The sequence below is a fragment of the Meriones unguiculatus genome, chromosome 3, assembly GCF_030254825.1.
Source record: "Meriones unguiculatus strain TT.TT164.6M chromosome 3, Bangor_MerUng_6.1, whole genome shotgun sequence".
NCBI classification, from domain to species: Eukaryota; Metazoa; Chordata; class Mammalia; order Rodentia; family Muridae; genus Meriones; species Meriones unguiculatus.
The window spans coordinates 106,264,491-106,278,270 of NC_083351.1; positions in this window are offsets into that span (position 1 = coordinate 106,264,491).

The window sequence follows — 13,780 nt, forward strand, 5'->3', positions numbered from 1 at the left end:
GTCTCAATCAGCTGCTGGCTGAAGCCTCCCAGACAACAGTGAAGTTAGGCTCCTGTCTAAAAGCATAGCAGAGTATCATTAGTAGTGTCAGGGGCTGGCTCTCTACTTTGTAGTGGGTCTCAGGTTGGGCCAATTATTGTTTGGACTTTCCCTCAAACTTTGTTCTCTCATTATCCCTGCACTTCTTGTAGGCAGGGTAATTCTTGGGTCACAGATTTTGTCAGTGGTTTTTTCCACTCCTTCCACTAGTCTTACTTGGCTAGGAGGTGGTCACATCAGTCTTCATTTCCCCCCTCCTTTAAGAGTCTCAGTGTCACACCCATATTCTCCCATGAGCCTATCTTGTTGCAGGCCTCCAGCTCGACAAGGAGACGCCCCTCCCCATTTCCATTCTTGTTCCCAGCCCTCTCACTTCCCACCCCCATTCTCCCCACATCCGATCCCCACCTTTGTTTCCCTCCCCATTCCATCTCCTGCCCAGCTCCCCCCAACCATAAAAATATTTCATTACTACTTCATAACTTTAATTTTGCTGCTGTTATGGATAGTAATATAAATATCTCATATGTGACCCCCATAGGAGTCTCAACCAGAGGTTGAGAGTTGCTGGCTTAAGTGGTGGTGGTTGGTAATGCAAACCAGCTGAGGGAAAACTTCATGGACGTGAGTGTGTGTGTATGTGTGTGTGTGTGTGTGTGTGTGTGACAGATGTACAGGTTCATTCCCATGGAGGACCAGCTGCTCACCAGTCACACTGCTCATCTTATTTGTGAAAGAAAGATTTACCTGCCATTAAACCAAACTTTTCTGTGGAATTGGATTAATCAGGGACATGTCATATCTTAGTGGGCCACTGAAGATACTCTAAGAGTGTTGATTTCACCATTTCAGCTCTTGGTTCCATGACTGCAGAACCCTCTAGTTTTACTCATGCAAATGTTTAATCATGCAAAGCTTTCAAACAAATTCTTCCTCATTTTCTCACTCATGTGAGTTATTTCAGGTCAGAAAGTCTTTGTAAATGATCTCAGTATTCCCCACACTCTCATTTTGTTGGAAGATTTATTTAGGATTCAAAAGCTACTGAATGAATTAACTTTTAAGTATGACTCATGCTTCCAAGGAGGAAAGCGGATATATCAAAGGCATAATAAAGTCCTAAGCATTTTCTTATTTTATTGCATTAATTTTACCGCATTAATTCAGGCTACTTTTATTCTTAAACACATTTTCCCAAGCAACTTGGAAAAGCTAAGTGACCAACCTGACCTGAGATTTTTCCATTGCATAAATCTGTCTCATCTCTAATGAAGCACTAATTAATTTAGCACTGTTCAGGATGCCTCTGTCGCTCTTGACTCAAGATGCCCTCACGACTTTTATCTTAGGAATGTTCTTGTTATTGGGTGACAGCATCACCATGGTCTTACGCTTTTAGGAAACTTAGATTCTTTCCCAATGAGAAGATAATTCTACACAAGAGACATAAAGGGTCCCTATTCTTTCTGGACATCACGAAAATGTCTTGTCTACATACAGAAATTGTAAGTGGTCTAGACTGATTTACAAAGCAAAAGGGCTAAGATGAGCTTTGTATGAGTATGCCATAGTTTTTGAACCTGAGTATTTTTAAATTTCTCATTTAATTAATTAATTAAATTAATTCTTTTATAATTTTGAACAATGTATTTGTTCATATTTGTACTTCCCACACTTCTTCCACATCCATCCTTCATCCTAACCAACTCAACTTTGTCTCTTAAAACAAAACAAAATAAAACAAACAAGCAAAAACAAAAACAAAGAAGTGCAGTTTGTTATGGCAAATATTCTCGCATGCATAGCTTTTGCTGGAGCATGATTAACCTACCAAGGGCCATACCCTTAAAGAAAACAGACTCCTAGAACCCCTGCTCAGACATAGCCCATGGCAGCTCAGTATCCAAGAGGCTTCCCTAGTAAGGGGAACAGGGACTGCCTCTGACATGAATTCAGTGGTTGGCTCTTTGACCTGTTCCTGACCTCCTCACCATGAAGGAGAAGCAGCCTTGCTAGGCAACAGAGGAGGACATTGCAGCCAGTTCTGATGAGACCTGATAAACTAGGGTCAGATGGAAGGGGAGGAGGACCTCTCCTATCAATGGACTTAGAAAGGGGCATAGGAGGAGATGAAGGAGAGAGGGTGGGGTTGGGAGGGAATGAGAGAGGGGGCTACAGCTGAGATACAAAGTAAATAACTTGTAAATAATAATAATAATAATAATAATAATAATAATAATAATAAAGAAAACATACTGTCTCCCTTGGCCAGCAGTTACAAATTGACCATCACTCCTTAGGTACCTGTGTGACTTCACACCCACCTCCCCTTTCCATGCTGAAAATGTCTCTGGCTTGAGCTTGTATGGGCCTGTGCACACTGTCACAGATGCTTCAGAGTGAGAGTTCATATGTTCAACTCCCTGTGGTTATCCATCACTTCTGACTTTTAAAATTGTGTTGATCCCTGAGCCCTGGGAAGAGACTGGTTATTAATGCTTTAAGATCTGTGTTTATATTGGAATTCAGAACTGTGGATATTAAAAAAATAAAGATGGTTGGATTTATTTTTCTCTTTACACACTAAGCATAGAGCACCCACTGAAGTATTTACTTTTGTAATAACTTCCTGTCTTGAGGTTATTAACATTTGAAGTTTGAAAGCTATTTTTTTTTAATCTTGAAATTCTGTAATTATTGGCCAAACCTGAAGATAACAATTCAGGAACCTGATCAATACAAAACCTGTTATTTATATAAGATGAGAAGGAATAAGATTAATGATAAAAACATTTGCTGTTGGATAAAATGTCACTATTTCCCCCCTGTTTAATAAGGTTTATGGCGTTCTCAAACTTGACCATTAATTCATTGCAAAATCTTGAGATTCTTTTATAGAATTTTATGATGGCAATGATAATGTTGAAGGTCAGGCTTATTCTAAATATTCAGATTCAAATTTGAGGCTTCTGTTTAGAAATTTCTTCTTTTAAGTGATTCCAGTGGAGCCTACAGAAAAAAACACAGGCCTATGTAGCACCATGTCACCATAATCTGATATTACCTGTTACTAATATTTCCCTAAGAATTTTATCAATTTTTTAGTTTCACATTATATTAGTGGTGTTGCTCTTGGATTTCAGGTATATATTTTTATATTATACTTAAAACTACACATTTAAAAAGTAAATATGGCCTTAGTGGCCTCCCTTGTTATTGTCACAAAATACCTGACAAAAGAAACGAATGGGAGGGAAGGCTTACTTTGACTCACAGTTTAAAATGACACAGTCCACCATGAACAGGAATACATGGTGGCCAGGACTGTCCATGCCAGCTGAAAGTGATGGCTCAGCTTATTACATCTCATTGGATCAGAAAAGAAAGGGGAATCAGCAGAGATGAAGAAGAGACCTTAAGAGAAATGGAAAATAGAGAGAGTGATCTAATACACCCTCTGAAGGTGAGAAAACCTGGGAGAAAGAAGAGAGCCAACAGGTGCAGTGCCAGGGGCACAGGATGGCCAATATAGGAGGAAAAGGACTGCTAACAAAGTATAATGAAGATGTCATTACTGAAAATAACCACAGTGTATGCTAGCTTTAAAACCAATTGAAAAAATGGAACACACACACACACACTCACTCTCACTCACTAACTCACTTATTCATACACAATTTGATGCACAGGTACACACACAATCAGAATAAAAAAGTGGGGCCCATAAATAAGAGGCAAGGCCTACTCCCTTATGACGCTCTGTTCCTAAAGGTCTGAGATTTCCACAAAGAGCATCACCAAGTAGAGACCATGTTCAGACATGTGAGCCTATGAGTAACACTGCACACCCAGCCCCAACCACAGGGTTGAAAATGCATTGTTAACACATATTTTCTCTCAAAATGAGTTCTCACAAGGTGACACAGCATCAGCTGTGATCTGGGGTTTGTGGTGGTGCCTTGGCTTGGACTTCTCCTTTGTCATCTGGACTATGTATAAGGATCCTTGTATACTTTGGGTCCTCTGAAGAGTAATAAAACACAGTGTTTTGTACTGGAACTACTCAGTGACCTGCTGCTATTCAGCTATTTTAAGCAATCTTTCTACCAAACCAGTTGAGTTCCTTTGAGTGCTATGCTGCTCTTCATTGTAAAGCATCCCTAGAGCGACTAGGTGCCTACTGGCTTCTTGGTCATATTTAGCAAGCAGCACAGTAACCCTTCATGGCATTACTGGTTGGTAAAGGAAACCCCATCCCATGCTGAATGAGTTAAACGAAATAGCCCCTTGAAGACACTCTTTTAATTTTTATTAATTACTTTACTCACTTTGTATCCCCCATAAACACCTCCCTCCTCCCCTACTAATCCCACTTTCCCTCCCCCTTCTCAACTCATGCCCCTCCCCAAGTCCGCTGATAGCAGAGGTCTTGAAGACACTTTTAAAATGCATTACAATATAAACACTAATGTCATTGTACCAGTCTAAATAAACATTTCAGTGGACAACTAAATTCTATAGAGGTGAAATTGCGAGAACAATAGTCATATGTTTTTTTCTGAAATTTTACCTGTAAACGTTAATTTTGGTATATCAAACAGTTATGAAAGTCATGGAGTCTTAGCATGTGAATGCACATACAGTATTCTATTAACTATGCTGACATATAAGCAGGTCTGGATAGATTACTTTTTTTAACCAGGGACAGTCCTTGGTATTTTTTTCTTTTTCTTTTTCTTAATTACCGTTTATTCACTTTGCATCCCCTCTGTAGATCCTTCCCTCCTCCTCTCCCAATGCCACCCTTCTCTTTCCCACCTATGTCCCTCCCCAAGTCCACAGAGGAAGACAATGCAGTCTGTAGTCTTAAATTTAGTAAATTTTTTATCGTGGAGCTAAGACAGCCACATATATATGGAGCACTCAAGGCCCAAAACTTCATGATTAATGTGTAGTAAAAGTTGTTGTCTGAGGGGAAGACTTTACAACAGTGTGTGATATGACTGTGGCTTTTGAATGAGGTCCTAGGCAAAGTCATAAAGGTAGGAAGACTTCAAGGACATGCTTTGAATAACTGTGGCATGCTATAGTAATTTTGCGTCTTTCACTTAGACTTCAAATTACTAAATCAGATTAGGTTTTCCTCTTAAATGAAGCTTGAATTAATCCATTTGTTTCCTTGTCTCCTGTCTTTGGGTCTGAGACACAAGTTTCAAGGTTATGGAGGTAGCTTCAAGATCCCGAGAGCTGACTCTACCCAACACCCAGGAAAAAAAGTCAGGAAGCTTGCACCAAAACTATGGAAATGGAATTCCGGGATAATTGAATCAACTTTGAAAGAGACTCTTCAAAAGCCAAATTTCCTGCTGAAAATGGAGTCGGGCCCAAAACTTGATGCCCGTTATGAGAGACACTGAGCAAAGAAGCCAGTTAAGCCCTGTGTAGACTTCCAATCCAAGGAAACTGTGAGACGGTACACATGTGTAAGAACACTGAATTTATTTTTTTGTGATTTTTGGAGGCAATAGGAATAGGTTCACTGGCTTCCCTAACATGTGTGTGGTCCTGAGCTCCATCAGTGAGGTGAATATAAAAATGATGGGCACCATCTCCAGGTCTCCAGTACCATTCCAGCATTTCCCCCCAGAGGCTCAGCTAGATTTCAAACTGTTATCTCAAGTGTTCTAGGAGACGTGGAACCAGGAGATAGAAGCAATCTTGGCTGATAACCATCATGTAGGAGGCTGACCACTGAGTAACTACCAAACCTCCTTTTTATTGAATTATGTTACTTAAATGTTTGCTGACTCCTTGGTTAGTTGTCTAATAAGGTCTAGTATTTGCTCCGCCAAACAGCAATGTTGTGGAGGTCTCTAACTAACGTCTGACTGCAGACCAGAGGTTAAACTGGAAAGAAATCAGATTGCAGAAAAGCAAGACAATCACACTATCTGATGTCCTTAATTCCCAAAGAGCTGGGAATTAGCTACTCGTATTCTGATAATGAGCCATTTAGCTAGAAATCATGCAAAATTACCTTCCCTGAGTGCTTTGAATAACTCTTCTTTAGAAACCATTTCTGAACACATGAACTGGTTTACTTGTGTCCTTTTGGAAATGTGCCTGTTATTTCTGCCACAAGTTTTGAAGCAGCGTGACACTCGTCTGAGGTATTCATTAGGCTGATGTGCTTTATATGTCTCACCGTCTCACTCATCTTTAAACAGAACAAGGACTGAATTTTACAGCCTCACCAGTGCTTAGTGTTATAAAACCTCCCATTTGCATGCTCAGAGAGGGCAGCAATTTTTCTTTTGAGCCATTTGCTTCCCTTGAGCACTGGATAAAATATTCAATACAAAGCAATCATGCACACACTAAAAGAGACCAAGAAAACCTATAAAGAGGGAAGAGAAGAGGGAGTGGCCTTTGACAGCAATATAAACTGAATTAACTAATAAAAAAATCCTATACAAAGAGGTTAGGTAACATATCTTGAAAGATAAGGATTTTAATATATGTCCATCAATCACCAGTGGGATACCTGGTTCAACACTGAATTGAAAGGATTAGATTCCCCATCCATGTCATAATTCCCATGTCATTTGTGCTCAAACAAGTCCTTCTTAAAATTATTAATCTCTTCTACAATAGAGATAGTAATTTCCATGGGAGTTCAGGCTCCCAACACTATTACCACATAGCATCTCATGACTACACTTTGTCTAAATTAGTAGTCATACATGTTGATAAATTTATGCTGTTTCCTTGGTGTCAAAATTGTTTTACATAATTTGATAATTCGTGACTATAATGTTATTTAAAAATGAGGATATTTGTTTTGAATTGAAATGATGGATTGTTTTATAGAAACAAAAATACACTGCCAATTTAAAACCAGAACAAGCAGAATAAAGTCTAAAGTTATGAAATTAAGAGATTTATTATCTTTAGTAAGGTTCATAAATTTTCTCTCATTAACACTAGTAAATCCAGTCAGTTGCAAAAATCATATAAACGAAAGCATAAACAAAATAATGAATGGATACACAAGTAAGATATTTATGCTCTTTTCCTATATGAATTCTCTGTATGCCTAACTTTTTTTCATATCTATGAATTGCAAGTGTTTTATTCACTTTGACTAACCCCCCAAAAAACATACATATTAGTATTGGATATGATGTAAACTCATCATTCAGAAATAACTAATTTGCAAAGTTTTTTTTTCTTCCACTGTATACCTCTGCGTTTTTGATCTTCATATTTCATAGTTTTCCTCCTATTTATGTAATATTTTTGCATTAAAGAATTTGTAGAATAAGTCATTTCAAGGTAGCTTTTATTGAAGGAATCAGACAAAAAATTAGTACCTGAGAGTTACTGATAAATCAAAACTGAGAGATAACAGTTGTGGTGGTGGTTTCAATGAGACACTTCCCTGTAGGCTCATGTACTTGACCAGCCGGCCTGCAGCTGGCAGTGCTGTTTAGAGAATTTTATGGACTTTTGGGAAGGAGCAGCCTTGCTGCAAGAAGTAGTGACCAGGCAGTGGGCTTCCAGAGCTTATAGCCCCACCGATTTCCAGCTCTGTTTTCTGGTGTGCTGAAGAAAGGTGTTCACTTAGCTTCCTAATTCAACCAACTGCTGCCACTCCTCTGTCTCCACTTTCTCTCTAGAACCACTGACACAGGGTAACCCTACCTCTTGCACATGGCTTTAGTCTTCACTTTTTATCACAATAAAAGGAAAGTGAACAGGGCAAGGACATGTGGTTGACCTCCATTGGCCCAGGGAACACGTCTGATACACACATATACATGCAGGCAAACACTCAGACACATTAAATGTTAGGTTAAAAAAAAGTAATTTTATTTTTATGCCTTCTTGAATTTCAAAGCTCTGATACTAGACTGTATAATAACTAAGGAGTTATGTAGTATATAACTGATGTGACATGAGTCTTAATATAAACATGGAAATAAAAGTATTTGTGGCCAAAAGGGGTTTCCTGTCGTAAATATTTATGTCATTTGAAATAATACTAAACACTTCCTCAATTTTGATCACTGTTTACTATGTACTCACTGTGTTATGTACATAGATGCAATAATAAACAAACGACAGGCGTTTTGAGTACATCTAATAGCCTGAGTACCCATCAATAGTGAAAAATTAAGAATAGTCTTGAATCTACAGATTCAATGCAATTCCCATCAAAATACCAACAAAATTCTTTACAGAATGTGAAAAAACAATTCTCAGTTTCATATGAAAAAACAAAAACAAAAACAACAACAACAACAACAAAAAACAGAATTGCTAAAGTAATCCTGTACAATAACAGATCTTCTGGAGTTATTTCCATACCTGATCTCAAGCTGTACTATAGAGCAATAGTAATAAAAACTGCATGGTACTGGCAGAGAAACAGAATGGTGTATCAATGGATTCAAAAGAAGACCCAGAAATAAACCCAGACACCTATGAATACTTGAGTTTTGAAAAAGGGCCGAAACAATACAATTGAAAAAAGAGCATCTTCAACAAATGATGCTGATCTAACTGGATGTCTACATGTAGAAAGAGCAAATAGATCTATATTTGTCACCTTGCACAAAACTAAAGTTCAAGTGGAACAAAGACCTCAACATAAAACCAGACACACTAAACATGTTAGAAGAAAAAGTGGGGAAGAGCCTGGAACTCGTTGGAGCAGGAGACAACTTCCTGAACAGAACACCAACAGCACAAGCTCTAAGAGCAACAATCAATAAGTGGGACCTCCTGAAACTGAAAAGTTATTGTAAAGCAAAGGACACTGTCATCAGAACAAAACAACAGCCTACAGATTGGGAAAGGATCTCCACCAACCCTATATCTGACAGAGGACTCATATCCAGAATATATAAAGAACTTAAGACATCAAACACCAACAAACCATGTAATACAATTAAAAAATGGGGTACAGGGCTAAACAGAGAATTCTCAGTAGAGGAATATCGAATGACAGAGAAACTCTTAAGGAAATGTTCACCATCCTTAGTCATCAGGGAAATGCAAATCAAAACAACCCAGAGATTCAACCTTACACCTATCAGAATGGCTAAGATCAAAAACACAAGTGACAACACATGCAGGAGAGGATCTGGAGAAAGGGAAGCCCTCCTCCATTGCTGGTGGGAATGTAAACTTTTGCAACCACTCTGGAAATCAATCTAGTGCTTTCTCAGAAAATTAGGAATACTGCTACCTCAAGATCCAGCCATACTACTCCTAGGCATATATTCAAAACATGCTCAAGTATACAACAGGGACATTTGTTTAACCATGTTTGTAGCAGCTCTACTTGTAATAGGAGAAATCTGGTAACAACCTTGATATCCCTTAACAGAGGAATGGATACAAAAATGGAATACTACTTAGCAGTTAAAAACATGGAAATCATGAAATTTGCAGGCAAATTGTCAGAACTAGAAAAGATCATCTTAAGTGAGGTAACCCAGAAGCTGAAAGACACACATGGTATATACTCACTTATAAGTGGTTACTAGACATATACTATAGGATAATTATACTAAAATCTATAATAGTAAAGAAGCTAAACAACAAGGAAGACCCTAGAGAAGATGTTCAATCCTTACTCAGAAGGGCAAAGGCCATAGACTTTGGAAGCAGGAGAAGACAGGGAACAGCTCAGGAGCTACCACAGAGAGCCTCTGAAAGACTCTACTCATCAAGGTATCAGAGAAGAGGCTGAGACTCAGAGCCAAACTTTGGGCAGAGTGCAGGAAATCTTAAGAAAGAAGGGGGAGATAGAAAGACATGGAGGAGACAGGAGCTCCAAAAGGAGACCAACAGAGCCAAAACCAAAAACAAAAAAACTATAAAAAACCAACCAACCAACCAACCAACCAACCAACCAAACAAAAACAAAACAAATCCGAGCCTTGCAGAGACTGTAACCCCAATCAAGGACCATGGATGGACAGGACCTAAAACCCCTACTCAGATGTAGCACATAGATTCAATCTTTAAGTGGGAAACCTAGTAAGGGGAGCAGGGGCTGTCCCTGATATGAACTCAGTGGCAGGCATTCTGATCAGCTCCCCCTGGTAGGTACAGCTTTGCTGGGCCACAGAGTAAGACAATGTGGCCAATGCTGATGAGACCTGATAGAGTAGGGTCAGATAGAGGGGCAGGAGGACCGCCCCTATCAGTGGACTAGGGGAAGGTGGTAGAGAGAGAAGACGGAGGGAGGGTGGGAGTGGGAGGAGAAGAGGAAGGGGTCCATAGCCGGGATACAAAGTGAATAACTTGTAATAAATAATAAATAAAATATAAAAAAATGTATTATATATAATACAAAAAAGAATAGTCTTGGCTTTGTAAATATAATAGAGGAACTTCTTTAAGATGTGGGTCCCGGGAGATCTCTTTAGGAAATAAAGCTTTAAATTGAATCTGACTGGTAAATTGTCACTAAAGAGAACATGTGACTGCTGGCTGGTGCAGTTTAAGAAATCTCATGTAGAGGTCAACATACAAGTGAGATTCAGGCAACGTAACTATTTATGCTTAAGACACAAAGGATAGCAATTAGATGGCAGCAAGCCTTATGGACTAGAGAAGAAAATATATCAGAAATAGAACCAAGAATTCCAAACCCCATCAAGGAGTACAAAAGACATCCATGTTCCTTCCAGGCATGATAGCACACTCCCTTAATCCCACCACTTAGATGGCAGAGAAGCAGATCATGGAGTTCCAGAGAAGCCTGTCCTACATAGTGAGTTCCAAACCAATTAGGATTACAATGAGTGAATCTTATACACTAAGAGCTTAAACTACAGCTTATTCTTCATCTGTGTTTATTTACAAATATAGCAAATGTCTGAAAATACCATAACAAAAGGCATTATTTTGTATGCTAACTAAAAATTTAACAATCATTTTAAAATAAATGAGGTATAAACATCTCATCTCAGAGGATATATTTATACTGACACCAATAGCAATACTTGGATGGTCACCAGCTCATGAAAAGAGAGAGGAAAATAAGTAAGTACAGAACACTTCTTCAGAAGTGAAGGTGAAAGGATGCTATGAATCACTGTTTAAGTAAAGGCTCCACAAGTGCTTGAGGAGCAAAACACAGTAGGTGGCTTAAGCCAGTAGAGCACAGAACATCACAAGCATGTCAAATGCTGTTGACATCACAGCATAGCATCATGATGTTCAAATCTGAAGCTGATAAACTTTCAGCTAGTCAAGATGATGAATCCTATTAAATTAACACCAATAATTTTGTTATTTGGTTTATACTTTGCTTCATTTTTGCTACATTATTCCTATAGCTTCTCAAGTTCCTGAGATAAGATGTTTCTACCTAATTTCTTTTAAAATGATTTTTAAATTTTTAGTTAGATACAAAATAATGTAGTTGATTATGGTATTTTCACACTTAGGCCATTTTGTACTCACTTAATTACATATTTTCGTCATGTTGCTAGTTTTCTATCCCTCCTCAAGTAGTTTTTCATTTTTCTTTCATGTCAACCGTTTTCACATTATTTTCTGCCGTTTTCTCCCTTAATACCTCTTTCTCCTCTTTCATAGTCCCTTTTCTGCTGTTGTGATATATAGACATAGGCACAAATAGTTTACATAGACAAACTAACATCTAAAGTATATAAAGAATTATAAAAGTTAAAGGACAAAAACACTTGATAAAAATAGAATAATTAAGCAATAGGTAGGTCTCAAAAGAAGAAATTAAAAAGGCAAATGTTTGAAAACATTGTTTTATATCCTTAGTCATCAGGGAAATTCTAATTGTATCAGTTTTTGCTTCATTGCTGTGATAAATTACAAATAAAAAAAAAAAAGGGAAAAAAAAGGATTTATTTTAAATGATATTTTGGCAGTGAACTCTGTGTGCAATAAGGTAAGACAGCTGAGCACCTTACTCAGGAAGCAGAGATGCATGCTTTTGTTCTGACCATATTATAACTTTCATTCTTCCCAAGACTCTAGCCCACAAGATATGAGTATCCCCCAACCAGGGTTTATCTTCCTTACTCAGGTAAACCTTCCTAGAACTTTCTCATTGATAAGCTATGTATGTCCATTGTGATTCTAAATTCAATCAAGTTGATAAAGATTTACCACCACAATTTCACCCTTTGTTAACCAAAACCTAAAACACAACATCACGTTAAAACACAACATTCTACCATGGTCCATGAAGCCACACTCTTATCTCACAGCACAGGACATATTCACTTTCATCTCTACAAGTTCCAAAAGTTGTAACAACACCAATTTCAAAAGTTTAAGTGCAGATTCTCTCCTGAGATTCAGGCAATCTCTGTACTAAGCTCTTATTAAAAAATAACAAATATGAAAGGAACTAACTTCCCATACAATGGCAGGAGAAAGCATTCTAGTTGCAAAAAAAAAAGTGCTCAAAAGACTAATACCAAACACCTCCACATCTGGGTTATTTAACCACATCTGAAGTTCATGATGAAATCATCAGGGCTCCAATGGCCGTGGTTAGCCTCAGCCATCCATCTCTGCAGTTTGAACTCTCTATGTTGGGTCAACTACACTCCATTACTGCAGAATTCCCCACTAGACACCTCATAATATTGGCTTCTCCCAAACCCTTGGAGAGATCTTTGTCTTTATTTTCCTACCTCATTAAAATAGTTTCCCAGGAACCAACACAGGGAATCCAACCCCACTACAATGTCTTGGTTCCTAGCTTTCTAGAACTGTGATGCAGGCCTCCATGAACTTTTGCTTCCTTCATGCTTGCACAACCAGTCCTTTATGGACAACCATTCAGCTGTTGGCTGAAGGTAACCAAGCCCTTTCTATCAGTTCTGTAGTGGTCTCTGTGTACCTCAGTTGCTGAATTTCAAGAGATACTCCCCTAGGAATAAAACCTTTTTCTTAGTTGTTTTCAAGCATAGAACCTCTTGAGAGACATATTCAAGACAGAGCATCTCCATTCAAGTAAATTTATTTGGAGCCCTTGGTAGGTGGAATCTTCATCAAGACATCTTCCCTATAATCCCAGAACTGAGCAGGGTTCTCCTCAGTGATGCCAATCTCTTTATCTATTACATTGTTGTACTTCCACCAAATTCTTCAGTTTTAAATCGATCACACTCCTTTATTTACCGAACTGCACATTTAAAAAACATTCAGTTTCATGAGGTCCCATTTATTGACTGTTGCTCTTAGAGCCTGTGCTGTTGGTGTTCTGTTCAGGAAGTTGTCTCCTGTGCCAACGAGTTCAAGGGTATTCCCCACTTTTTCTTCTAACCGATTTAATGTGTCTGGTTTTATGTTGAGGTCTTTGATCCACTTGGATTTAAGTTTTGTGCAGGGTGATAAGTATGGATCTATTTGCATTTTTCTATAGGTAGACATCCAGTTAGATCAGCACCATTTGTTGAAGCTACTATTTTTTTCCATTGTATTGTTTCGGCGTCTTTGTCAAAGATCAGGTGTCCATAAGTGTGTGGGTTTATTTCTGGGTCTTCTGTTCGGTTCCATTGATCCACCATTCTGTTTCTATGCCAGTACCATGCAGTTTTTTTCTTTTTCTTTTTTTTTTTTTTTACTGTTGCTCTATAGTACAGCTTAAGATCAGGGATGGAGATACCTCCAGAAAATCTTTTATTGTAGAGGATTGTTTTAGCAATTCTGGGTTTCTTGTTATTCCATA